The following is a 27,797-nucleotide window of genomic DNA, read 5'->3' as shown; positions in this document are numbered from 1 at the left end:
GCGCTATTGGCGTTTTTATAGGCGTTTTTAGCTAAAAAAACCCAAGTGGAAACCTAGCCTAAGGCTAGGTTTCCACTTGGGTTTTTGTCCGGCGTTTTTTTCTTGATGAAAAACGCCAGGAAAACTGCCAAGAAAACTGCCACTGCATTTACCTGCGTTTTGGCGTTTTTTCTGCAGTTTTTTCTGGCGTTTTAGCCTTTCTGTGGAAATTGCTTTTTTTGACCTTAGGCAGTTTTTCCAGCCTTTACAAGTTAGAAGTTTCACCCAGCTAAAAGGGATTAGGATAAATGGCAAGTATCTGCCCTCTCCTGATGTCATTTACTTGGTAGACCCTTTTGTCTCTTTTCTGTGGTTTGTAAGGCATGCTTTATTCCGAATGTCTGCTCCTCTGGGAAGATTGGCCCCAAATGATGGTGCAAATTGTTTGCTGTTGCTTTTGGCACGCAGGATCCGGTCGCGTATGTTTGTTTGTAATGGCATGTTTGTTCCAAATGGTGTAAAATTCAATATGAACCAGTCCAGGACTTTGTTTTGTGTGAAACTGTTTGTTTTCAGCCTATTTCTCGTAGGACACACAGATACTGGGTCCATCCTCTGCATTGTAACTGTGGAAAAAACGCCATAAAAAACGCCAAGGCAATAAACCCACATGGCATTTTCATGGCGTTTTTTCTCTCCCATAGACTTCTATTGGAGAAAAAAAGCCAAGATTTCTTGCAAAAAACGCCAGAGTGTCAACATGCTGCAGTTTTGAAAAACTGCCACAGAGCCCAAAAAAGCAGAAAAACGCCAAAGAGGACTGAAAAAACGCCAGACAGAAAAACGCCAAGTGGAAATGGCATTTTGCGATTTCCTATTGAATTACAGCTAACATCTGGCTGCATGCGTTTTTCACAAAAAAACGCCAGGTGGCGCTATTGGCGTTTTTATAGGCGTTTTTAGCTAAAAAAACCCATGTGGAAACCTAGCCTAAGGCTAGGTTTCCACTTGGGTTTTTGTCCGGCGTTTTTTTCTTGATGAAAAACACCAGGAAAACTGCCAAGAAAACTGCCGCTGCATTTACCTGCGTTCTGGCGTTTTTTCTGCAGTTTTTTCTGGCGTTTTAGCCTTTCTGTGGAAATTGCTTTTTTTGACCTTAGGCAGTTTTTCCAGCCTTTACAAGTTAGAAGTTTCACCCAGCTAAAAGGGATTAGGATAAATGGCAAGTATCTGCCCTCTCCTGATGTCATTTACTTGGTAGACCCTTTTGTCTCTTTTCTGTGGTTTGTAAGGCATGCTTTATTCCGAATGTCTGCTCCTCTGGGAAGATTGGCCCCAAATGATGGTGCAAATTGTTTGCTGTTGCTTTTGGCACGCAGGATCCAGTCGCGTATGTTTGTTTGTAATGGCATGTTTGTTCCAAATGGTGTAAAATTCAATATGAACCAGTCCAGGACTTTGTTTTGTGTGAAACTGTTTGTTTTCAGCCTATTTCTCGTAGGACACACAGATACTGGGTCCATCCTCTGCATTGTAACTGTGGAAAAAACGCCATAAAAAACGCCAAGGCAATAAACCCACATGGCTTTTTCATGGCGTTTTTTCTCTCCCATAGACTTCTATTGGAGAAAAAAAGCCAAGATTTCTTGCAAAAAACGCCAGAGTGTCAACATGCTGCAGTTTTGAAAAACTGCCACAGAGCCCAAAAAAGCAGAAAAACGCCAAAGAGGACTGAAAAAAACGCCAAACAGAAAAACGCCAAGTGGAAATGGCATTTTGCGATTTCCTATTGAATTACAGCTAACATCTGGCTGCAGCCGTTTTTCACAAAAAAACGCCAGGTGGCACTATTGGCGTTTTTATAGGCGTTTTTAGCAAAAAAAAAACCAATGGAAACCAAGCCTTAGGCTTTTTCATCAAGAAAAAAACGCCGGACAAAAACCCAAGTGGAAACCTAGCCTAAATGTTGCACAATTATTCCCTACAGTAAAATAGATGTCCACTCCAGCGCACTTTAAGAGACAATTCACAAAAAGTCTATTTTATGGATCAACGCAGAATGAGTTATGATAATTTTTTTTCATTGCCATTGCTACAGAAATAAAAGAATGTAATATGCCTCAGCAAACTATATTTAAAAGCTGTTACATGCATGTCATGTACACACAACAATACTGTATACTTAAACTAAAATCTATTGTTTTTTGTAATATGTTTTGTCTATTGTTAAGTTGTTTCCCTGCAATATAAGTTGTACCAAAATACATTACAGGTAATTTGGCTTTGCAAAGCTAGGATTAATTCAAGAGTACCTAGTGAACCGAAACATATTGTGTGATTTGCAACAATAACTATGACATTTCAGCATGGAAATCTAAACAAGTGCACAAAAATTGGCACACAATTTCTCACAGTTGAATTATCAATGATGAAAATGAAACTATCTGCCAGAATCGATCATTTTATGGTTACAATCTGATTATACAAAACCATACAGAAAGTCAGTTATTTGTTATTTATAATGTGTTAGCTAATCAAAGTTTAAAAAACTAATTGATCATAAGAAAACCATTTTGCATACTCCTTTAGTGACCCTATATATATATAGAGAGAGATAGACATATATAACATAAGCTTGTGGGGACTAAATATCAGTCAATGCTGTGCTTCAATGGAGCATCAGCATTGAGTTTTAAAAGAAATTTAAAAAATTATTGAAAACATTTTTTAAAAAATAACAGCACTGACCTGTGGTCAGGGTGGTTCCAGGTCAAATGCTATGAGTTTAATAACTGCTGCAGAACCAATCAAAGTGGGCTGATGATGATCAGATCACTCCTGGACAGTGATCATTATGGCAGCCCCTGGATGAACCTGTCCTACAAAGAGAGAGAGGTCATCTAGGGTAATTATAAAAAAAATACATAATTATTAACTAATTACTTGTCTGGGACATTTTAAGTCACTGATTATTGATCGGTCTCCCTGATCAATGTCAGCGGCCTAAACTTGTCACTTACAAGTAAAAAATGTACAAATGTCCAAAAAGTTACAAAAAAAATGTTTTTTAAAAAGTTTAAAAATTGAAATGCACACGTTCCGGTTTTGACTCCCCAATGTCTAAGAAACATGGCTTATCTCTGCATGTGGGGTATCACTGCACTCAGGGGGTGTTACTGAACACAAATCAAGACCTATTTTGTTTTTTCACTCAGAAAAATAATTATGGTGAAAATGGATGTGAATTTTTTTTTTCTTTTTTTGGAAGGTGCCGGTGTGGAATCAGTTGCATGGGACAGGCCAATATGCCCTGAGCCGTCTAGTTTTAGGAAATATATAGTTTTAGGGGGTTAAAATGAAACATGGGAAGTCTACTGTGTCCCAGATGAGACCTGGACCCAACAAACTGATCTGTCAAAATTCCATGTTTGAAAACTGAAATGCACATGTTCCAATTTTGAACCTAAGAGACATGCCCTACCCAATGAATATATGGGGTATTCCTGTACTCGGGGGGGGGGGTGTTTCTAAGTACAAATGACAAGTTGTTTCAGTAATTTTATGTACCCAGGAAAATAAATACTTAAATACTGTGTTCGGATTGAATGGGATTATTAAAAATGAAAAAAATGAAATTTTACTGCAATGTTTTAGGACAGACTGGCACTAAAATAGTTAAATAAGAAACACTGAAACGCTTTGGGATGTCATCTTTCAAAAAATATATAATTTTGTTGAGCGGTTTTTCTTTTTCTGGCCACTATTGGGGCGCAACTCCCAGGATACCACATTTAAAAAAATCTTGTTTAGAAACAGAGATGCGCATCATTCATATTTAACCCTGTAAGTGCCCAAATAAATGAAAATACCAGGCATATGAGGTGTTTCCAAAAACAGGACAAATACCCAAATACACTTTTTTTTCCCCATTTGCACTTGTTATATTAAGTTTTTATAGGTGAAACTGTGAAAATATTTCCTTTTTTCCTAATTTCCCCCACATTTTTAGATATTTTTCATACTTAATGATGGTATATATATATATATATATATATATATATATATATATAATATAATTATTATATGAAAAAAACAATATATGATTTGTGTGGGTGTACTGATTGAGAAGAGAGAATTTAAAGTTGAAGAAAGACATAGCAAAAACAGCTCCAGTCTTTTAGCAGAACCTTAGTAGCAAAAACCCGGTCCTGAAGGGGTTAAAGAAAAAGGAGGAGGCCTGGAAGTGATCATATGACCCCTAGAGAGCTCTGATTTTAACACCATCAAGTCCATCTGGGTTTTCATGAAGAAAGAGAAGCAACTAAGACTGCATAAACACACAGTAACTTTTTTTCTTCAAATTAGTGCTCCTGTTTTTATATTATATCTATTGCTGTGGTAAGTACCAGGACTTTTTGTGAAAATATATTGACAGATACATTAACTGTTCAGTAAAATGGGAGTCCTTAACAACTATTTATACCCCCCCCCAAAAAAAACCTGTTATGCTTCTTTTTTTTGTAATATAAAATCAGGAACTATTCTTCAATGTTATATGGCATTATGTACTCCCTGCTGTACTTAATTATGATATTTCATGTTGGTATTGCTTTCTATAACTGTGTAAGAAAAGCTCTGTGTTGGAAGTGTTTAGAATAATGCAAGATACATTTTGATATCCTGATTATATTCTGTGGAGGTTACATATTAATAAAGTGCTACATGCTTTTTTTTCTAGTTATATATTATAACAACACATTTGAAATTTTATTAATAAGGTGGATTTGTATTTCTTTAACATATTTTCTTCCCCCACCTTGTATACCAACTGAAGTCAATGGAGATGAATTACCAATTTAACACTGGAGGCCACTGTAGAGGGGTATAGTTGGGACATGAGAAACTCAATCTAAAATTGCATGCAACAAATTTGTAAATCTGAGAGTTGCTTGCTTTTTAAACTCACATGCACTCGCATATCCTACATGCAAGTTTTGGGGGTTTTATGAGCACTAATATAAGTTGGCCTTAGTGTATTTGCAAGTATGCTTTACATACAGCTCCTAACATTTTTGGGTCTGTTCAGTAAACTGTGATTAAACACAAATCAGCCACCGTAAAGATGTTGGTCCAAATACCAAAATTGCATATTTAATACAGCCAATACACTCACATTAAAAATACTCAATTTAAGGAGGTGAGATTCAAATCTCCCCATACCTTATAAATATCTTAAAATAATATCTCTATGGAATTTTTTTTCCATGGTTTCATGGCACTTACTCTTAACCAAGGGGGGGGTTATCCACCAAGGGTTCAGGGGGATTACAGGTACATACTTGTTAAAGGATTAACCAGGTACGTGGGTAAAAGAGGAGGCACAGGTCGCTTTTAATTTGTTTTTTTTTTTTATAAGTGTGATATTCACTTATTTGTTGTGCACGTCAGATTTGTGATACAAATACAAATAAGACCTCATTTGCTGCAGCTGGGGGTGTAGTTTCTAAAAATATATAGTGTTGTTGGCATATTTTAACATCCCAGGCAGCTAGAGCTGTTTAATTGACGGCAGCCATGCATTAAATTTAAAGATGTCTTTTGTGATAGTCTAGTAAATTGAGCTTTTAGCAATAAAATATTAGAAAAACAGTCTACTCTTCTCGGTTTCTGTTTATTTTAGACCAGTTACATACTGCAAATATTTAGCAACACAGGTTTTGATATTAGAGTTTAGAAAAATAAAATTACAAACTAGTTTTTATTACTATTTATATTTGGAATCTGCTGGGTGTGCTGAAAAAAACAATATATGGTTTGTATAGTTTATGCCCAAGAAATGGGCATTCTAACGCGTTTAAACGTGTGATGCACCAAAATGCAGAAAACCAGCTTAGCACCTAGGTGGGAAATGGCTTATGTTCGAAGAAAAAGTTTTCTTATTACCAGCTTTAACTGCATCCGTTTCACATAATCTATTGCTAAGGATAACAATAGCATTCACAAAAACGAAAGGATTTATTTTACTTGTAAAAGATCATTAATCTTGTTGCACGGTTTCCTTTGTTTTTGTAATTATTGACTTTAACATAATTTTCAGACTGTAGTTTTTGTTCCTTTAATTTGCACATAGTGCAGGCTGCAACATACAATAGCATTTGATGAATTGTAGAATGAAAATCAAATGTGCTAGATATTAATATGAGATGTAATAAGGATAAAATAGTTAATTAAAAAGATTCCCATTAGGAGATTCCCATAAAAGATATTGTATGTTACCATGACTAAGGTTTATGTCATTCAAAAGTTTTAGAATGATAAGCATTTTGCATAGTATTGTAATAAAACAATGGATAAGGAGAGAAAAGGATGAATACTTTGTATTCATACTGATAATCCTACATTGTTTTTATAACGTACGTTGCAATCAAAAACGTACGTTGCAATCAAAAAAATGAAGTATGGTACAGTGCTTAATAGAGACAAAATAGTAACTGAAAGCTGATGAAGCAGAATTATGCCTTTGAAATACTTTTGTACCACCCCTATCTTCCTGGGTTTTTAGCACTTTTTCCACCTCATTTGCTGCTCTGCAGTTAATTCCCTACCCATATGAGCATGGCTGCCTGTGTGGTATACAATAAACTGCTCATTGAAAAAAGCTGTAAGTTTATCTGGCGGACTGGAATGAGGAATCATGGCCAGCCATTAAAGCATTTGCTTTTTGTGAATTTGTAGATGGAGCTATGTGGAAATCCTCCAAAGTTTATCTCCTAGACTTAATTATCTGCCTCTGAGATACTTCCAGAAAGCTCCCAAGCAGTAATATACTGGTAATGTGAAACCTTTGTGTGGCTGAACACTTAACGTCCTGGATAAGCACAGGGACTGAGCATCTGCCTGGTGTGCCCCATGGTCAATCCGAGCCTGCTGCCAGGTATGGTGAAACTTAAGGGCAGACAGTGTGTTTTAACAGTAGCGTTATAGTCCCGTTTGATGCACACACATTTACCGTATTGGCTCGAATATAGGCCGCACTTAAGTCTTTAAAGTGGGGGTGCGGCCTATATTCGGGGTGGGGCGGTGCAGGGGACCTGCATCCTACTCCCCGATACGCTCAGCCTCCCCTGCCAGCACTTCCCACGGGGTGGGGGGGTGCCGGCACGGGAGGTTGTCTAAGCGCATCGTGCGGACCGTCCGCACGATGCGTTTTACCTCTGCCCACCCCCGACTTACCGGAGCAGACTCCCGGGTGTCTTGCGGGGCCGGCGGGGGACATCTACGCAATACGCGTATACAACTTCCGGTGCCGACACCGGGGAGTCTGCTCCGGTAAGTTGGGGGGGCAGAGGAGGACAGTGGCAGCATATCTCGGGGGGGGGGGGGGACAGTGGCAGCATATCTCGGGGGGGGGGGGGGCAGAGTGGCAGCATGGTTTTTTTTTGGTGCTTTTTTAAAGGAAAACACTTTTTCTTTAAAAAAGCACCAAACTTTTAGGGTGCGGCCTATATCCGAGCCAATACGGTACTTTTGAGATAAACAAATCACTGACTCAATACCTTAGGTAACTGTCTAGGTTGCCTATAAAATACCATCTATGATCAACCACCTATGCTGGCTTATCACACACACATTGTGATCAGCAATGCGGGGCCATGGAGTTCTGCTTCCTGATCACAATGTGATAAGTACAGAAAAGATGAACAGAAAATGAGTACACATTTTTAAAGTTATAGGAACGTCAGTGATGCCACTACAGCAGGTGTCCAGAAGATAGTACGGATACACAGAAGGGGAACTCTACACATACTGCACTGGGAACAGTTAAAAAAAGACGAATAAAAGAGTGAAGTATAAAACCTAGAAAAATGTGTCCCAATACATTGTACCCTTACCACTACAGTTCAGAGAAGAAAAAAGAAGACACAATCCTACCTACAAAGCCCTCAAACTCAGAAGTATTTTAGAATAAATATTATATGGGCCACTTTGTAAGGCCTTCTACAATGTGTATTTGCAATCTGGAAATGCTGAGGAATATAAATATGGTTACTGTTCTGCAGTAACACCTACTCTGTAGAAGAATTTCTCAGTGGAATTAAAAATTCTATTTTAGCATAGGGTTTTTTACATACAGTATTAAACCTAATTATTACATGCTGTGGTTTCAAAATATGTGCCTTTTAATTATTAAGAGCAATAATTATTACTGCCTTCTTGTCCTGAAACAAACAGTCTAATTTGTGTTAGTACATGAAACTGATAAGGGGAATAATGGTTGCACAAACATATGATAAAAAAGGCAAAAAAAAAAGTTAAAGAGGTATATCTTTACGTTTATTTATGCAAACCACCTGTTAGTTTGCACTTGAAGTACTTGTTCGATGAACAGCTAAATATGGTGGTAGTAATATCAATATATTATATTACAATGAAGACAGGACCATAACTAGAAACCATAGGGCCCTGGAGCGAAAATTGCCCCGAAGCCCACCAACTTCAACAGCTGGTCTGTGCCATCACTGCCTCCAAACAACTTGTCTGTGCCTTCTTTACCCCCCCCCTTCCAACATACACTTTAGCACACATATGTAAACACACTTACACAAATTATACACACTTACTCATACTCACTAACACACGCATACACATTCATTCTAACACACACTCCATCTCACCCCACTTACACATTTGTGCTTACACACACAAGGGGACACATCCATGCTCACACACACACACACACACACACACACACACTTACACATCCATGCTCCCACACACACAATTACACACCCATACTTACACACACACACACAAGGGCCTTTTCTAAACTATTTTCAATTTGGTATGAGGAGATGGGAACAAGGGGTTGCCACGGGCCCCCTTGAGACACAGGCCCAGTTGCAGTTGTGACTGCTGTGACCCCTGTAGTTATACCGGTGCATGAAGATAAAAGGCCACAAAAAACACAAGAGGGAAACAAATCAAAAGAGGTTTGAAGTCAGTGGGGCTCACCTTTTATAACATCCTATGATTCCTGTTCACAAGCCCCTCCCCCTTCTATATGTAATTTCTTCTGCCCAGTCAACACCAACCTGAACCCAGGGCACTATGTTAATGATATACCATGCCCAGTCAAGCAGCCCTTTCAGCAATGCTGAATCATGGCTTGCTATCTAAACTCTAGAACCCAAACCTCCATATCCTATATTTTTGACTGTATCCTAATGAATTCTAAAGCACTCAAGTGGCCCTGTTACTGCTAACTCCTGGGATGTTAAACAAAATACACATCAAACCTTAACTACCCTGAAACATGAAATGTACCTGATAACTATTAAGAAACAGTGGGGCTGCCCCTTCTAAATGCTGCTTACTGGCCTGTTCTAAACTCACAGCTTGTCTATCCTGCTCCCTACACCAACTATGCTACTGAGCATTGCTATAAACTGTTTTTGAAACCTACCTTGTAAGTTATACAATAAGGTCTCCTGCCCTAAAAGTAATTACCAGTTACATATATTTAATGACCATTTCCTGCACATCGTTCAGCCCCTTATATTAGCTGTTATTCTTGAAAACAATTGTTAGAAACACTGTTGCCTTTCTGTTATTAATACACACAGTTTTCAGATGATTCAACTGCAAAAATAGATAAGATTAAATAAAATAAGCAAACAAACTATTAAAATCTTCATTACTAGAACTTCTTGGATACCAATTCCCAATTTTCTAGACTGTTACTCAGGTTCTGGCAGAAAAGAAGTAATGGAAAATATAAATTAGTTTTAAGCTGCCCAAAGACAATTTTATTAGGTGGAAATATACTGCACTGTTGAAGAAAAAAAAACAAAAACGCAAAATAAATCTTAGGCTATACAGGACAGTAGTTAATACACTTTAGCAACCCTGACTAGACTCCAGGTAGCTAAAACATTTATTGGACAGAAACATAACAGCCCATTTCGCAAGCTTTTAACCATTTTAAATAGCAGGAGAACCTGCAAATTTCTCTGTAGCAAACTGTAATTTCCTCACTCTTGCTTGTTTCCTTTCCTAGCATTAACTACAGTGGGGCAAAAAAGTATTTAGTCAGCCACCAATTGTGCAAGTTCTCCCACTTACAAAGATGAGAGAGGCCTGTAATTTTCACCATAGGTATACTTCAACTATTAGAGACAGAATGAGACAACAAAGTCCATAAATCACATAAATCACACATAAAGAATTTATTTGCAAATTATGGTGGAAAATAAGTATTTGGTCAATAACAAAAGTTAATATCAATACTTTGTTATATACCCTTTGTTGGCAATGACAGAGGTCAAACGTTTTCTGTAAGTCTTCACAAGGTTTTTCACACATTGTTGCTGGTATTTTGGACCATTCCTCCATGCAGATCTCCTCTGGAGCAGTGTTGTTTTGGGGCTGTCGTTGGGCAACACGGACTTTCAACTCCCTCCAAAGGTTTTCTATGGGGTTGAGATCTGGAGACTGGCTAGGCCACTCCAGGACCTTGAAATGCTTCTTACAAAGCCACTCCTTCGTTGCCCGGGCGGTGTGTTTGGGATCATTGTCATGCTGAAAGACCCAGCCACGTTTCATCTTCAATGCCCTTGCTGATGGAAGGAGGTTGTCACTTAAAATCTCACGATACATGGCCCCATTCATTCTTTCCTTTACACAGATCAGTCGTCCTGGTCCCTTTGCAGAAAAACAGCCCCAAAGCATGATGTTTCCACCCCCATGCTTCACCATAGGTATGGTGTTCTTTGGATGCTACTCAGCATTCTTTCTCCTCCAAACATGATGAGTTGAGTTTCTACCAAAAAGTTCTACCTTGGTTTCATCTGACCATATGACATTCGCCCAATCCTCTTCTGGATCATCGAAATGCTCTCTAGCAAACTTCAGACGGCCCGGACATGTACTGGCTTAAGCAGGGGGACACGTCTGGCGCTGCGTGATTTGAGTCCCTGGCGGCGTAGTGTTACTGTTGGTAGGCTCTGTTACTTTGGTCCCAGCTTTCTGCAGGTCATTCACTAGGTCCCCCCGTGTGGTTCTGGGATTTTTGCTCACCATTCTTGTGATCATTTTGACACCAGTGGTCCTGTATGTCTTCCATTTTCGAATAATTGCTCACACAGTTGATTTCTTCACACCAAGCTGCTTGCCTATTGCAGATTCAGTCTTCCCAGCCTGGTGCAGGTCTACAATTTTGTTTCTGGTGTCCTTCGACAGCTCTTTGGTCTTGGCCATAGTGGGGTTTGGAGTGTGACTGTTTGAGGTTGTGGACAGGTGTCTTTTATACTGATAACAAGTTCAAACAGGTGAAAGAGGGGACTCTTAAAGAAGATGTTACAGGTCTATGAGAGCCAGATATCTTGCTTTTTTGTAGGTGACCAAATACTTATTTTACCGAGGAATGTACCAATGAATTCATTAGAGATACTACAATGTGATTTCCTGTATTCTTTCCCCCCATTCTGTCTATCATAGTTGAAGTGTACCTATGGTGAAAGTGGGAGAACTTGCACAATTGGTGGCTGACTAAATACATTTTTTGCTCCACTGTATTTGTGCACTCTGGCATGATATCCAAGGACAATAGAGTTGATGCTTGGACCAAATTAAATTGCAGTCCAACGTCCCATATATCCCCCAACAACAGGGGCGTAGCTAGAAACCTCAGGGCCCCGGTGCGAGAATCTATTAAGGGGCCCCCCCAACCCATCTATCCCTTTCTCACTATCTCCCCTCTCCCTCCCTATCCCCCCTTCTCACGATCTACCCCCCCTTCTCACGATCTACCAACTCCCTCCCAACCCCCCCCCCTTTGTAGGTCACTTACCGTCAACTTCTGTGTTGGGAGCGTGAGGCATTTGTCTCGGGTGCCCGCGCTTCACTGCTGAGCGCCGGCATATGACGTCGTATGCCGGCGCTTAGTGTGAAGCGCCGGCACCCGAGACAAACGCCTCACGCTCCCAACACTGCACCCTGGGAAGCGCTGAGGCAGGCGACGGCGGCAGCGAGCAGAGGCATCCTGGATTTCTGTCAGTCAGGGGGGCCCAAGAGTTGCCGAGCGGTCGTTGTGAAATGTCTGCTTGGTCTACTGGTCAGGTGTTCACATACATTTGGTCACATATTGTAGGTCTCCCGTAGTTTGACATTGTAAACCCACTCTCTGCAGGGGCAGGCAACCTCATGGACTCACCGGACGTATGTGGAAGCATTGGGGGTGACATGACCTCCTGGCACTCTAACTCCAGACAGCCTGACTGAGAGGAGACCTGAGACTCTGAGAGAAGACCTTGAACTATGAGAGGAGACCAAGTTGTAAATCTGAGTGCTGGGTAAATCCAGTGAATGCAATCTGGGCTAATCCTGTGTCTGTGGGTGCAATCTGGATCCTTGGGCAAGTCGTATGGATGCAATCTGGGTGCTTGGGCAAGTCCTGTGAATATAATATGCTGCTGACACAAATACTATGTTTGTAATCTGTGTGCCAGGGCTGGCATTTTTGGTCTATGTCTGTAATCTAGGGTTTCCATGCATTATTTATTTGATCTATACCTTCAATGTTGAATTTGCATGTGATTCTCAGTTCATCTATACCTGCAAGACTGGGTTTGTGTGTTATTCAGTTGCTCTATTTGTGCAATGCTGTTTCCACGTGTTGTTTATTTGACTTGAGGATGGAAATGAGAGTGAAGAAAGGGACAAAGGCACTTTGGGGGTGATGATGGGGACGCATAACAGGGTACCTGAACACCTAAGGCTGGCCTTGATTGTGACTCACATGTCCGTTTCGGGTCACTTGCCGGACCCACACCATTTGTTTACTATGAGGCATAGTACTCTGCGCCTCTGCCCTGCGTGTGGCATGAGTCACGCTAGGGTCAGAAGGAGGGAAGAGCACACCGACTCTGACAGTCTCCTCCTATTGTTTTTTTAGTATTGGGGTGGAGGGCATGATTGCATGCTAGAGAATGTGTGGTGGGCCCAAGCAAATGCCTTCCCAGCAGTGGCGACTCTAGAAACAATATATAGGGGGGTACATAAGATACCACAGTTAAAACTAGGGGGACATTAATAATTCCCACCATTTAATCATACCACCGAAAACACACACACACACATATATATATATATATATATATATATATATATATAATATTATATATATATATATATATATATATATATATATATATATATATTGCCAAAAGTAATGTGCTATGGAATTATACTTTTGTTACTGGACTAACATAATACTTGATCATTCAACATGGGAAGCCTGAAGCCACAATTTAGTGCCACCAATCCTTGAAATAATTATTATAGAGTAAATAACACGATACCTTAATTTTTCCACTAAATGATTTCAGGGTCTTGAAAGTTTCGGCCCCTGAAGTCGCTACAAATTCAGGAGTGCGTTTTATCTCTGGATAAGTAAAAATTAAATTGTTTCTACTGTAAATTAAGAGCCAGGAAAAAGATGACCAAACCCACACACCAGGACAGGCTCTGCCACACCAACACCCAAACACACAGACCAGGACAGGTTCTGCCACAGCAACATCCAGACACACAGACCAGGACGGGTTCTGCCACACCAACATCCAGACACACACCCACCAGGACAGGCTCTGCCACACCGACACCCAAACACACACACACACTAGGACAGGCTGGCAGGTAGATGCACCTGGATGCAGATGGCTGTCTGCTGCAACCTAAGGCTTCTTTCTAGACACTACCTACAAGCACGGAGCAAAGAACTGACAGTGTACAGGACTGAGGAAACTGTCAGAAGCCAGTGGAGTCTGAGGAGACTGGCAGCGGTATCTGAGGAGACCGGTTCAGGCAAACACAATAACAAACAATAGCACAATAGCAAAGCATAGTCCAAAGAATAATCGAAGTCAAATGTCAAAATCCAAATCTGTCTCTGTGCCGGCGCTTAGCGTGATGTCATATCCTGGCACTCAGCAGTGAGGCCATACGCACCGCGGCAGAGCAGCGAGACAGAGGCTCCCACCACAGGACTGCATGGTAAGTGACCTACAAAGGAGGGTAGGGAGAGGGTAGATAGTGTCACGTTCTACCCAGGCTGCGGAGCTACATCTGTCTTGCTTCAGTTTCTCTGTTTTGCTTTAATCCATTCCTGGATTTCCGTATGCTCTGTTCTGATCTTCCATTCCTTGCTTTTAGTTCTGCTCTTTGCTTCAGCTCTGTTTCCTTTATAAGGTGTGCCCCACCTGTGTGTTCTGTTTCTCAGTCTGCAGTCTACAGGTATGTCTCTTATTGTTATGTGTTGGGTTTCATGTTTGGTTTGTTTCATACCACTGTTAGCAGGGATTAGCGTTAGGACCCACCGTCATTGGAGTACTTTGGCGTAGTGGTGGGCTAAGCATACTATGGCCATAAGATGTGATGGAATCTCCAATTGTTATCTTGTAGTCCCAGGCTAGTCCTGTTTGGTCCTGTGGTTTCTGTATATTCTTGTCATGTGTTGCCTGGTCAGTCTTGTCTGTGCTGTGCCTTGTTGCCCTGTCTTGTCTGGTAGCCCCGCTAGAGGGGTGTCTTGTCTGGTAGCCCCGCTAGAGGGGTGTCTTGTCTGGTAGCCCCGCTAGAGGGGTATCCTGTCTGGTAGCCCCGCTAGAGGGGTGTCCTGTCTGGTAACCCTGCTAGAGGGGTGTCCTGTCTGGTAACCCTGCTAGAGGGGTGTCCTGTCTGGTAACCCTGCTAGAGGGGTGTCCTGTCTGGTAACCCCGCTAGAGGGGTGTCCTGTCTGGTAACCCCGCTAGAGGGGTGTCCTGTCTGGTAACCCCGCTAGAGGGGTGTCCTGTCTGGTAACCCCGCTAGAGGGGTGTCCTGTCTTGTTCATGTCAGATCCTGAGTTTTCCTTGTCTTGTTCCCTGTTGTGCCCTGTATCATGTATATCTTGTCTGGTTATGTTCCTTGCTCGGTCTCCCTGTTCCTTGCTCTGTCCTCCTTGCTTGTTATGTTTCTGCTATATCCTTTGCTTAGCTTCCATACTCCCAGCCTGCAGCATCCTGCACATGATTCCAGTGCTATGTCTCATGCCTGCTCCAGGGTGCCTGCAGGATATCTCCAAGTTCTGCTCTGTTCTGCCATCATCCGCTACTATGTCAGGGCTCTGGTATGTGGCTGCACAACCCTAGATGCCCACCGGGAGAGTGCTCTTGCACTGCACCAGGCCCTGTCCAACTCTGCTACTGCACCGTAACTCCTGCACTCAATCGCGCTGGGTCAATGCAGTCATCTGTGTGGACCCAGTTCGTGACAGATAGTGAGAAGGGAGGGGGTAGGGAGAAGGTAGATAGTGAGAAGAGAGGGGGTAGGGAGAAGGTAGATAGTGAAAAGGGGGGTAGGGAGAGGGTAGACAGCCTGAGAAGGGTGGAGAGACGGTAGATAGTGTGAAAAGGGGGTGAGAGGGGGTAGTGTGCCTCTTAAAAGATTCTCGCACCAGGGCCCTGAGGCTTCTAGTTACGCCCCTGATCACGGGCACAAGTGTGACAGGAACCTGACACACACTTGACAGGGACGTGGAAACAGGAATCCCAGCAACCCCAGAGCATCCAGGTTGTGAGACCTGTAGGTGCATAGTCTGCCATTCTCAGGTTCACTGGGAGTAGTAAGAGGGTACATATGTTGTCAAACTTAATTTGACAGGTACTCTGCCCATTTGTGGGCGGAGTTACCACAACTCCCTTTTGGCCACGCCCCCACATAAATATTTCATCAAACTTGATTTGACAGGTGCCACCCCCCTTTTGGGGCGGGGGTACCCACCATCCTTTTTTCGACATGCCTTATGCGCAGATTGGATACGTAGTAGATAATGCTAACCAGACCCCTTTGATCTTGAATAACTGCGCCTTTTTTTTTTATATGCGCTTGATTTCATTACCTTTCTGATTATAAACCTAGTTAATTTTCATGAATTAAACAGAAACAACACATACAAATTCCAACCTCTACCCCAAAGTGCTGATCAACAGTAACAGTGAGAGGTCTGCAACCTCTCAGAATCATCAAGTATTGATCTCTAATAACGGAGGATCCACTCAAAGCAACAAAAAACTTAATGAGTATAAACACTAAGCAGTGACTTAGTCATGGAAAACACATGAAAGTTTACTCTGTAAGATAATTATTGCCTATGTATCACCCATGCGCTATATATTTATGTATAGTAAAGATACGTCTTTATTTCATATACAAGATTTCAATTTATTTGTATCTTTCACACAGAGTCAGTTATCCATATCGCTGAACTGACCACCTAGAGATACGCTGAACCGACCACCTAGAGATAGTCTCCATATATCTGAAGAACAACTGTCTACGTCGTCGGAGGTTTTTACAAAAAGGACAGCCCCATCTAAGGATTTGACCCACGAACAATCGATATTGAAAGGACCACATAACCCATCGGGTGAGCCACCAGACATGATCCCAGTAAACGTCTCGGGAATTTTGCATGATAATGCGACAGTAACTGTAAAAGCAAAGAGGGCTATTACAGATTTAGCTGTAACACAACCATTGTTTTAAAAAAAGGAATGTTTTACAAGACATAACAAAAACCTCAAATTTACGTGTATCAAAACAATTAAGTCCTTTACACCACTTACCAAATCAAAATAAGAAACAAAAGCAAAAAAATTAAAACCCCCAGTATTCTCAAAGTATATTAAAATGCGGTTTGTGGTGTATGAATACAGTCGCCTTCTGGTATGAGCTCGAAACCTGTGCTAAGCGCACACTTGACAGGGTACTGAAGGGTTTGGCTACTGATAGTGTGTTGAAACAAGGTAGATGTCTCAACCTCTTACTTCACAAGGTTAGGGAACCATTTAGAAGCTGGTACAACCTCGTAGCTACAGACACACAACACAACGTGACTGCTGGTACAACATCCTGTTTACCACATACTGGTAATATACAGGCTTTAACCGTCTGTTTTAAATCAGAAGTTATCTTCTGGACTGATTTACTAGTCGTTATTATCTTTGTGATAACAGAACTGTGGAAATTAGTGTCTACGGTTGACGACGATGACATTAGACGGCCTGACATTTTGAATCGTTTATCGTGTATTGATAAGGCTACTGCACACTTTCGCACAGGGATTCATTTGTTGAATACAGTGTGACTAGGCATGGCTGGTGGGGTTTTATCTCACAAACAAATGCGGTATAGACATATTACCAAACGTAGAGCTAAGTCAGTTAAACGATCAATAAAGACACTGACATGGGCAATACGTTTAGCACGGACTAGAAGTTTACCTAAAACAACTTCTGGTACAGAACCTAGTGTGGCACCCTGCACACCCCCGACTGAGCATGTAGCTACACTTCCTGTTTTACCCTTGACACCCCATGCAAATGAGACACCGGCGGTACCCCTAAAGTCTCCTGCTTTTGATGTTAATGCTGAAGTAGAGCCTGAACCGCAGAATGCTCAAGATGTTGTAGATCCCCCTGTATTTTTAGAGCATGTTGAACAGCGTCGCAGGGAACGTAACCATTTTAATGCTGTTGAATATTATGAAGCTTTTCGCTTTGTAAATTTGGAACAGATACCATCATTTGCTGATGCAATTCAGGCTGCACATGATGCAGTTCAGGATCTTTTAAATAGAATAATGCCTGATATAGGTCCAAATGATTTTATCCAGTTACGTCTGGATGCTGATGGACTTAATAGGCCTTTTGTATTCTGTTAGGAATGCCATGGCTAACCTGGTTCAAAGCAACGCTGAAATCATAGGTAGCGGATCATTGAGACTTGTTGTCATTATTGTTAGGAATAGAGCCAGTGGTGTTGTGACTCGTAGACGACTCAGATCGCCAGCCTACAGCCGCATTATTGCCACAAAAAGGCGCTGGCTTTATGATCTAAACAACAATGATAATAACCTGTGTTTGGCTGCTAGTCTCTGTGTCCTCTTAGCGGAGACAGATACCGATGACTCTGTATTGTTGGATAGAGCGAGGGACATCCATAAAGCTCTAGGTATCCCTGATGGTCAATTGGTTAGTTTCAGAGAAATACCCGCGTTTGAAAAACATTTAAAGGTGACAATTAAAGTGCTGTATCACAATCGTGGGTCATGGAGGTATTTCCATACCGGTGGTCCTTGTAAAGACAAGGTTTTATTTATATACCACGAAGATAGACATTATTATGGTATAAAACAAATTCGATCATTCATCGGTACAAACTACTTTTGTGATTACTGTCACACACACCGTTCCGGCACAAAAACAACCATTCATGCATGTATTTTTGTAACGCATGTCACAGACAGGATTGTGTAGAAGTGAAAACTGAGATACCTAGATGTCCTCGCTGTCGTGATTTTGTCGCTCACACGATTGCTTAAAACAGCATCTACTCCTGGCTTCATCCGGTACCATAGATTGTAAGCAAAAAAGGTATTGCGACACTTGTGGCCATTACACAGACATGTCTAAGCATGAATGCAAAGGGTTAATTTGCCAAATATGTTACGTGACTGTAGATACGTTTGATGGACACATTTGTTACATGCGCAAATACACACCAGAGGAGCCCACTGAAAAATATATTTTTTAGGATTTAGAGTGTTCATATACCCAACTACGCTTACGCATTAGAGTTGGAGGGGGACAACTACTGGGAGTTTCAGGGTCCATCTTGTCACCACATTTATAGACACGCCATTTCATGACTACACATTTATAGCCCATAATGCTGGCAGATATGACTCATATATTTTGTGGTGAACCAGATGATTAAGGAGAAAATTTAAATTAAATTACTCGCTCAAGGAGGGAAGTTGTTGTGTGTAACCGTGTCTGACTTGGGTATCAGATTCATAGGCTCTTTAAATTTTCTACCCATGAAGCTTAGTAAGTTGCCGCATGCTTTGGGTTTTGAGGGTTGTAAAGGATATTTTCCACGTTTCTTTAACACCGCTCAAAACCAAAAGTATATTGGCCCTATGCCTTCTGTAGATCATTATGGTTATGATCAAATGATGGTGAAAAAAACACTTCATGATTTGGTACCGAGAGAACAATAATTGTATATTTAACTTTGAAGAAGAACTGAAAAAATACTGTATTGAAGATGTTAAAATCCTCAAACAGGCTTGTATCCGTTACAGAGATAGTATAATCAAAATGACAACAAAAAAAAGATACTTAAGGGTGACTTGGGCTCTGAGGTAGTCAAAGAATACATTGACCCTTTTCAGCTAACAACTTTAGCCTCCGTGTGCATGGCCATGTACAGGTTTAAATATTTACCGGAAAACACTATAGCGATTTTGTGAGCTGACAACTATCATAGAAATAAGAAGCGGTTTTCAACAGAGTCTATACAGTGGCTGATGTAAATCGCTTATAAAGAGGGCATCACGATACAGCACGCCTTACAAGGCGGTGAAAAACCTGTTGGTTCCTATTTTTTGGATGGTTATGCGTTAATTAATGGTAAGCCTACAGCATTTGAGGGTTGCTTTTACCACGGTTGTCCCATGTGCTACAACGAAAAGGACTTTAACAGCTTTACAAATACAACCTACGCTCAGCTGTACCATAAAACTAAATTTAAAATGCATTTTCTAAAAAGAAAATAAAAAAAAAAAACAGGGTTATGAAGTCCGTGAGATGTGGGAAGATGAGTGGAAACCCTTAATAGAGACCGATCAGAGTGTACAGGCATTTATTCTGAAACAAAAATTCCCACAGCCTATGGAACATCGCGATGCTCTCTACGGCGGCCGCACAAACGCTATTAAGCTGTACCACAAAGCGGCTCCCGGTGAGAGCATATACTATTATGATTTCACTAGTCTATACCCCTTTGTTAATAAAACAAAAACATACCCCATCAGTCATCCGGAGATTATTTTCGAAAATTTTAAATCTTTTGACAGCTACTTTGGTATTGCCAAAGTAAAAGTCTACCCACCTAGAGGCTTATTCTTCCCAGTTTTACCTGTTAAGATGAACGGTAAACTCATGTTTCCATTATGCCACAAATCCGCTAACAGTAGCCAAACAATTATTTGTGCGCATATGGGTGAGGAACGGGCTCTCACAGGTACTTGGTGTACCGTTGAAATACAACAAGTGTTGACAAAGGGATACAGGCTGGGTGAAATATTTGAAATTTGGCATTTCCCAAGGTTTACAAGCAAATTGTTTGAAAACTATATAAAAGTCCATCTTGGGGATAAGCAGGAGGCCTCGAGCTGGTGCACAAACAATGAGACAAAACAAAAATACATCATGGAATATTATGCAAAAGAGGGTGTACGGTTAAGCCCTGAAAAGATAGAGGTCAACCCTGCAAAAAGACAGATTGCTAAACTGTTTTTAAACTCTTTATGGGGTAAATTTGGCCAGAAATCAAACTTGCAGACCACAAGTATAGTAACCGACCCTGATGAGCTTTTTGCCTATACATAATTTTTTACCCCAATACGATGTGTCCTCCTTAAATTTTGTCAACGATGAAACCGCTATGCCGAGGGGTGTCACAGTATGGCTCGTAATACAAACATCTTTATTGCTTGTTTCACAACTGCCTACGTACGGTTAGAATTGTATAATGTTTTGGATAAATTGAATGAGAGATGTCTTTATCATGACACTGACTCTGTTATTTTTGTCAGCAAAGAGGGTGAGTGGACCCCTTCTCTGGGTGACTATCTAGGTGAATTGACTAGCGAGATACCCGAGGACACATACATAACTGAGTTTGTATCTGCCGGCCCCAAGACTTATGGTTACAAATTGACGACGGGTAAGACAACTCTGAAGGTGAAAGGTATAACCTTGAATGCCAGCAACGCACCACTGATACATTTTGACAGTTTAAAAGACTTGGTAGTGGACTACCCCCACAGCTCTGCCCCTGACAAACAAACAAATTTTAGTCTGCCAATCGGGTATCGTCCGAAACAAATTGTGTTGGCAAATAGAAACACGGCCGCTTCATAAAACACAAAAGTGCGTCTATACCAAGAGACTTCTAACAGACAATTTTACCACCCTACCATATGGCTACTGATACTTAGTTATGGATACGCGTTTACAACACCCCTTTTCATACATTTTAGCAGGTCCTTCTAGTTCGAGAAAAAGTCTTTTTGTTAAACAGCTTTTACAAGATGTTTCATCTTTCTTGTCGCATATTCCTGATAACATTGTCTGGTTTTATGCCTGTTGGCAACCCCTGTACGATGAATTTCTGCAAGTAGAAATACTTAAAAATTGGAGGAAAAAAAATTAAAGTTCTGAGCGATAAGAAGGTATCAGTCATTAAGAAGTCAAAGCTGGTTAAACAGTCTGGCGGTTTTATCGGGTCTCTGGTGGGTTTTGCTATCCTCTGTTGACAGGACTTTTAAGCAACCGCTAATGGAGCATGCTGAAAAAATGTATTTGGTTCTTAAACAAGAATTGGGCTTACTACTTCAACGAGCAGTGCAACACTCTACGGATAGTCAAAAATCTCTGATACAGGGTCTTGATGAAGATATTATAGCTGTCCTACATAACAGAAACAAATCCCAGGATGAGAAGATCAAAAGGTATACTACTGTTCTGCAAAGATACTTGGTTCATGCTAAGCAGAATGATTGTGAGAAGCTGAGCTTGACACTTTCTTTGCCTCCTGGTGAATCCATCACATCAAAACAACCTAATCCTCAAACTCAAGCTGCTGAAACATCCGAAGCTCCGGATGTTGTAATTAGAGATGTTATTAACAATGTAAATGATTGCCATAAGAAAAATGCTGAATTGTTGCTTACTAGAATGGTCAATTCAAAACATGTTACATATTAGAATGATAAAAGGGAATGTGTGTACAAAAATAGGGTGCCGGGGTCTAATTTAATAGACTTGGTACGTTGTGTTACCCAGAGTCACAAAATAACTCGGCGTAAAATGCCTTAGGGTTGGGATTCATTTCTACAGGCCATGGCTGAACTGAACATCCCATCATCGGTTGTAGGAAATACTTCAAACAGAGACTATTTGGATTGTTTGAAAACCCAGAGACGGCTACATCAGCCATTGTGGGTTATGCGACCCCAAAACACTCTGAGTAATTTTTCTTTAACTCCGTCAGGTGTAACTACTAGCCATGGCTATTTGCTACCTAAAAGACGTTCGAGTGTAATGAAACAATCTGTTTACTGGTTGAATCTGTAATTATCTACATGTAAAATCTTTTAGTGTGTGTATAAATGTATTGTTTTAAATTATTTTTGTAAATGTTGTATTGATGTGTGCTTTTAAAAAAAATAAATAAATAAATAAAAGTGACGATTGAATAAATATTTTATTTCTATATTACTTCTGGGACGCAATTATTTTTAGTCCCGGCATAACCCCGCTACTATTTCAGTTATAAACCTGCCCAGACACGACCGCTATTTCTAAAAACTTGTCCTGAACAGCCCCTCTCCTTTCCTAATGTCTACACCAATCGCACATAAGCAACTAACATAAAATACGTAATATAAATGTATTTTGGTACGGTGAATGAGACCAGATCCGTGCCAAAAAGGGTTACTAAGCGTATATTGGTACATGTTATCAGACCAGATACGTATAACAAAAGGTGTGTGTTTAATTCATTATAATTAATTAGGTTTATAATCAGAAATTATAAATGACACCGTGAATAAACCAAGAATTACGTGCTACTAAAGTGAAATGTGGTGAATAATAAATAAATCAATATGTAAAATAATACTTCCCAAAAATGATCGCAGCTGCCCAAACGACACTCTTCCTCAAAGTGTAAAATTGTAAACGAACCAAAATTGTATGGGGCGTAGGTACATATAAAGGGAAAAAAGAAACACAATATAGCGTAGATGGTATGTAGATTGGACATACCATCTACACTATATTGTGTTGTTTCTTTTTTCCCTTTATATGTACCTACGCCCCATACAATTTTGGTTCGTTTATAATCAGAAATTTAATGAAATCAAGTGCATATAAAAAGGGTGCGGTTATTCAAGATCAAAGGGGTCTGGTTAGCATTATCTACTACGCATCCATAGGACGTGTAGAAAAAAAGGATGGTGGCACCTGTCAAATCAAGTTTGACGAGATATTTCTGTGGGGCGTGGCCAAAAAGGAGGTGTGGTAACTACCACAAATGGGCGGGACACTTGTCAATTAAGCTTGACAACATATATACCCTCTTACTACTACTGGGTCACGTACCCTGGGTCTTGACACTACCACCCTCTGAGTAAAGTATAATTTCTAGACTTGTGCATTCGTCTTCGGGCGATCATGGAAACGAACACGAAGAGTGCGTTTTCGTGTTCGTTCCGAAGACACGCCGAAGAGAAGACGGCGGTGGTAAAACGTAGGCGAAGACGAAGACACACACCACGAAGATCTTCGTGATTGTCTTCGTCTACCATTCTTCCCCCCCACTTCTAACTTACCTTGTCTTCGCGGCAGTTCCCGGAAGTGGAAATCCGCAGGATCGCTGTCACGGGTTACAGGGCAGTGCGAATGAGCCTATTGGTCGCCTACAGGGACCTCCTCTGGCATCAACCAATTGGTTGATGCCAGAGGAAGACCCTGCAGGTGACCAATAGGCTCACTCGCACGGTCTTTGTAACCCCTAACAGCGAACCTATGGATTTCCACTCCCGTTAACCCCTTCGATGCTGCGTTATCTAACACAGCATCGAAGGGGTTAACGGGAGCGGAAATCCATAGGTTAAAGGGCCGTGCAAGCGACCAATAGGCTCACTTGCACGGCCCCTTAACCCTTTAAAAAACAAAGTTAACCCCTAACTAATTGAACAGGGAGGGAGACCAGTGGGATCTGCCGGGTAAGTTGCAGCATTGAGGTTTTAAAACCCCAATGCTGCAATTTACCCTGCCGATGCCACTGATCTCCCTCCCTGTTCAATTAGTTAAATGTCCGTACGAGCGACTTTATTGTTCGCTCGTACGGACATTTATTTAATTTAATTAATTGAACAGGGAGGGAGACCAGTGGCATCGGCAGGGTAAGTTGCAGCATTGAGGTTACAGCACCAGGAGCCTAAAAGTCTGTACGAGCGACCAACAGAGTCGCTCGTACAGACTTTTAAAATCCCAATGCTGCAACTTACCCGGCAGATCCCACTGGTCTCCCTGTTCTATCAGTTAATAAATGATAGAACAGGGAGACCAGCGGGATCTGCCGGACAATTACGGCACCAGGAGTTTAACAGTCTGTACGAGCGACCCTATTGGTCGCCAGCAGGGGGCTCGTCTGCCATCAACCAATGGCAGATGAGCCCCCTGCTGACGACCAATAGAGTTGCTCATACGGACATTTAAACTCCTGGCGCCAGAGCGGCTTTAACCCCGTTTTAACCCCTTAACCGGGGAAAACAAAGAAAACACGAACACGAAGAATGTCCGCGAATATTCGCCCGAAGAGAAGACAGGACCAGGCGAATATTCGCGGAATACGAATTTTTTTTTGTTGCCGAAGACGAGCACGAAGACGAACACGAAAAGCCCCCTGGTGCCCAAGTCTAATAATTTCCTTACATTATATTAAAAATCTGACTCTCCAGACTATGGACAGTTTTTATAACATTTCACTTCAGAAATAAACTTCCCTCCTCCACTTTGTTAAATCCCTTTAAGTATTTAAATGTTTCTAGCATCCCTGCTCTCTCGTCTCTCCTCCAAGCTACCTTTTGTAGCGTTACTCTGAAAGCTCTCCAGAATGTCAATATCCTCCTGGAGATGGAGTCTCCAGAGCTGTACACAATACTTTAGATGAGGTCTGACCAGAGATGTGTAAAATGGTATAACCGTATATAAAGCTCCGTGCACAAAATTAATATCAATAGATCATGCCCTATACTCCGGTTAAAATACGGCTAAAACAATAATATGAATAACTTCAACACTGAAAGCAACTGAAAGGGTGATGGATGCCGGGGGGGGGGTTGTTCTTTCTTGGTGCTAGTAGCATTCAGGGAACAAAGGTAATCAAACATTGACTATAATGTATCAAGGGTACTTATCTTGAGTCTTCTATTGTGTGTCAATCAGTGTACATCTTCAGTAATATTCATGCTGTAGGGTTTGCATCGACGTGGAAGTAATCTCCCAAGTAGGAAAAACAGGTATGCTCCACTCAGAATAGGATAAAAAAATGTAATTTTATTGTAATCCATATACAATGTAATGATATACAAAACTACACATCTTCATGTGTGGGCAGAATAGCACATCGTGTGCAAGGCTCAAAAAACTGATAACCTTAGAAAAAAAAAATCACCACCAACCGGTTTCAGTTCCGCAGCGCCATTGTGAAGGTTTTTAGTGACTGTTAATTTGTGAGTGCCTTAAAAGTAAAAAAAAAACACAAAAAAAACCACACCTAATTAGGAAATGTTGACCTTTAAAAATTACAGTAAAACTGACCAATTAAGTTCTCTGTTCAACCTGCTGAGTGGAGAACATTCAATTCTAGTATCCCATATGCTGCTTCTTCAAGTAAATGGGCTTTGCCATCACCTCCTCGGGTAAATATATGAATCGCTTCTAGTCCTATAAAAGTGGCTGGAGAGCCATGACCAGCTTTATGATAATGCATTTAGTTTCTCCCTATCAGTACCTAAAATAGAGTTTATTTTGTGAATAGCATATTTATGTTGACAAATTATATAACATAGAAGTTGGGTAGTACTCCCTATGTAGAATTTGGAACGAGGTCAAATCAGCATATAGACAACAAACTCTGTATTACATGTAATGAACTGATTGAAATAGAATATTTTCTGCCTGTATAGGGATGATTAAAACATTTGGTTCACATGTATAGTTACCTTTTTGTTTTTACTTTTAGGTGACTTGCTGAAATGTCACTATGAGTTAACACATTTCTAAGATTGGGTGAACGTTTAGGTGTGACATTTGGGTGGGGAGTTATATGGTTAGTAAGGCTGTTTTCATGAGATAGCAGATGCCACTGGCAAATCTAGCTGAAATAGGAGAAAAGGAGGTAATGAATCTAACTAATTGACTAGACACTTTTTTTCTTATTTACCTTGGGTTTATTTAAAGCCACCTGCAATTATGCTGATTGAATTATTTGCTTAGGGTAACCTCTCTGTAGTGTTGTTAGATACTTCTGATTGTCGTCGTCAACTATCTGATACTAAATATTATGCAAAATTAGAGACCAATCCTACTGATCACATTAAATCTAAGGTTGACACTTTGGAAATTGCCCTTAATCGACACATTTTGGATGAAAGAACAGTTAAACATCTCAGTAGAAATAATCCTGTGATACCTGTGTTTTACCGGCCAGGTAGACCCATAGTGGCCAGCATCGGTTCAGTGCTGGAGCCACTGTGTGTGTATCTGGACCAATTCATGGCCTTTTATGCTCAAAAACAACAAGCTTACCTTAGAGACAGCATACATACCCAAACACAAATTGCTAAGAGCAAAACTACAAAAGTTACATATATTGTCAGGGCCGGATTAACGTAGGGGCTGATGGAGCAGTTGCTCCAGGCCCCTACCTGAAAATAGGCCCAGTGACGTCATCACGCGATCATGTGATCTGGTACGGTCACATGATCAGAGATCGGCAAAAGGGCTACAGGAAGAGATTAAGTTATGGAGACTTAAGGTATTTACGATTTGATTAGTATGTGCCATTAATATGCCTGATTTTTTGTAATATATTTGATAATGTAGATGGAAACATTCAAATTATTTGATGTTTTAAATTACTTGAGGATTGATTGTTTTTTAATAAGATATGTAATTGTCACTAATTGTTTGCATTACTTGGTGTGACCTTTTTACTGAACCTGATTGGTTTATGTAGAATTATACTCGCTACTTAAGTGTGTGATTTGGAATGTGTTAGCTTGACAAAGGCCCTGTTTGGCCGAAACGTTGCTTTTTTTGTTTTGCTTTCTCTGAATAAAGTAACCCAAGGATTGGAAGCTGTTTGGAGTGCTGGGATTCTTCTCTGTGTTGGTGTGTCAGAGTCTGTCCTGGTGTCTGTGTCTGGGTGTCGGAGTGACAGAGCCTGTCCTTGTGTGTGTCTGGGTGTCAGTGTGACAGAGCCTGTCCTGGTGTGTGTGTTTGGGTGGCAATGTGGAAGAGCCTGTCCTGGTGTGTATTTGGTCACCTGTTTCCTGGCACTTACTGTAGGAGTAAATAGAACTATTTAATTTTTATGTATCCAGAGATAAAACGTCCTGCTGAATTTGTAGTCATTTCAGATGACAAAACAGTCTAGGCCCAGTGAGAGGAAAAGTGAAGGTTTTTGTGTTGTTTACTCTATTTCAATCTGCATATTTTAAGGATAAGTGGCACTAAATTGTGGCTTCAGGTGTATCATAGTGTACTGATTACTCCCAATCCCATCACATAAGATTCTATCTCATAGATCTGCCGAGTTCTAATGTCATCTTTATCCAGCACACATGGATGGTGAGGAGTTAAGACTCAGTCCATTCCCAGGTACTTATTTGGCCTTTTAACGCTTTTGATTCCTGTGATTTTAATAATAATGTGGTATTCTGTTATCGTAAAGGAACACATTAGTATAGTTTTAAAAATAATTATTTATAGCTATTTGGATGATAAATAGTGTGGCTCAGATAGACGTGTGTAAGGGGTGTGGCGTGTGGGCACAAGAGCTCAACCACGCGATACAATACATGGGGCTGGTGTCCAAATGTTTCCAGGGCTGCTTTTCGTTTCCAGTCCGACCCTGCC

This window comes from Spea bombifrons, chromosome 3 (genome assembly GCF_027358695.1).
Source record: "Spea bombifrons isolate aSpeBom1 chromosome 3, aSpeBom1.2.pri, whole genome shotgun sequence".
NCBI lineage: Eukaryota > Metazoa > Chordata > Amphibia > Anura > Pelobatidae > Spea > Spea bombifrons.
This window is presented reverse-complemented; position numbering follows the sequence as displayed.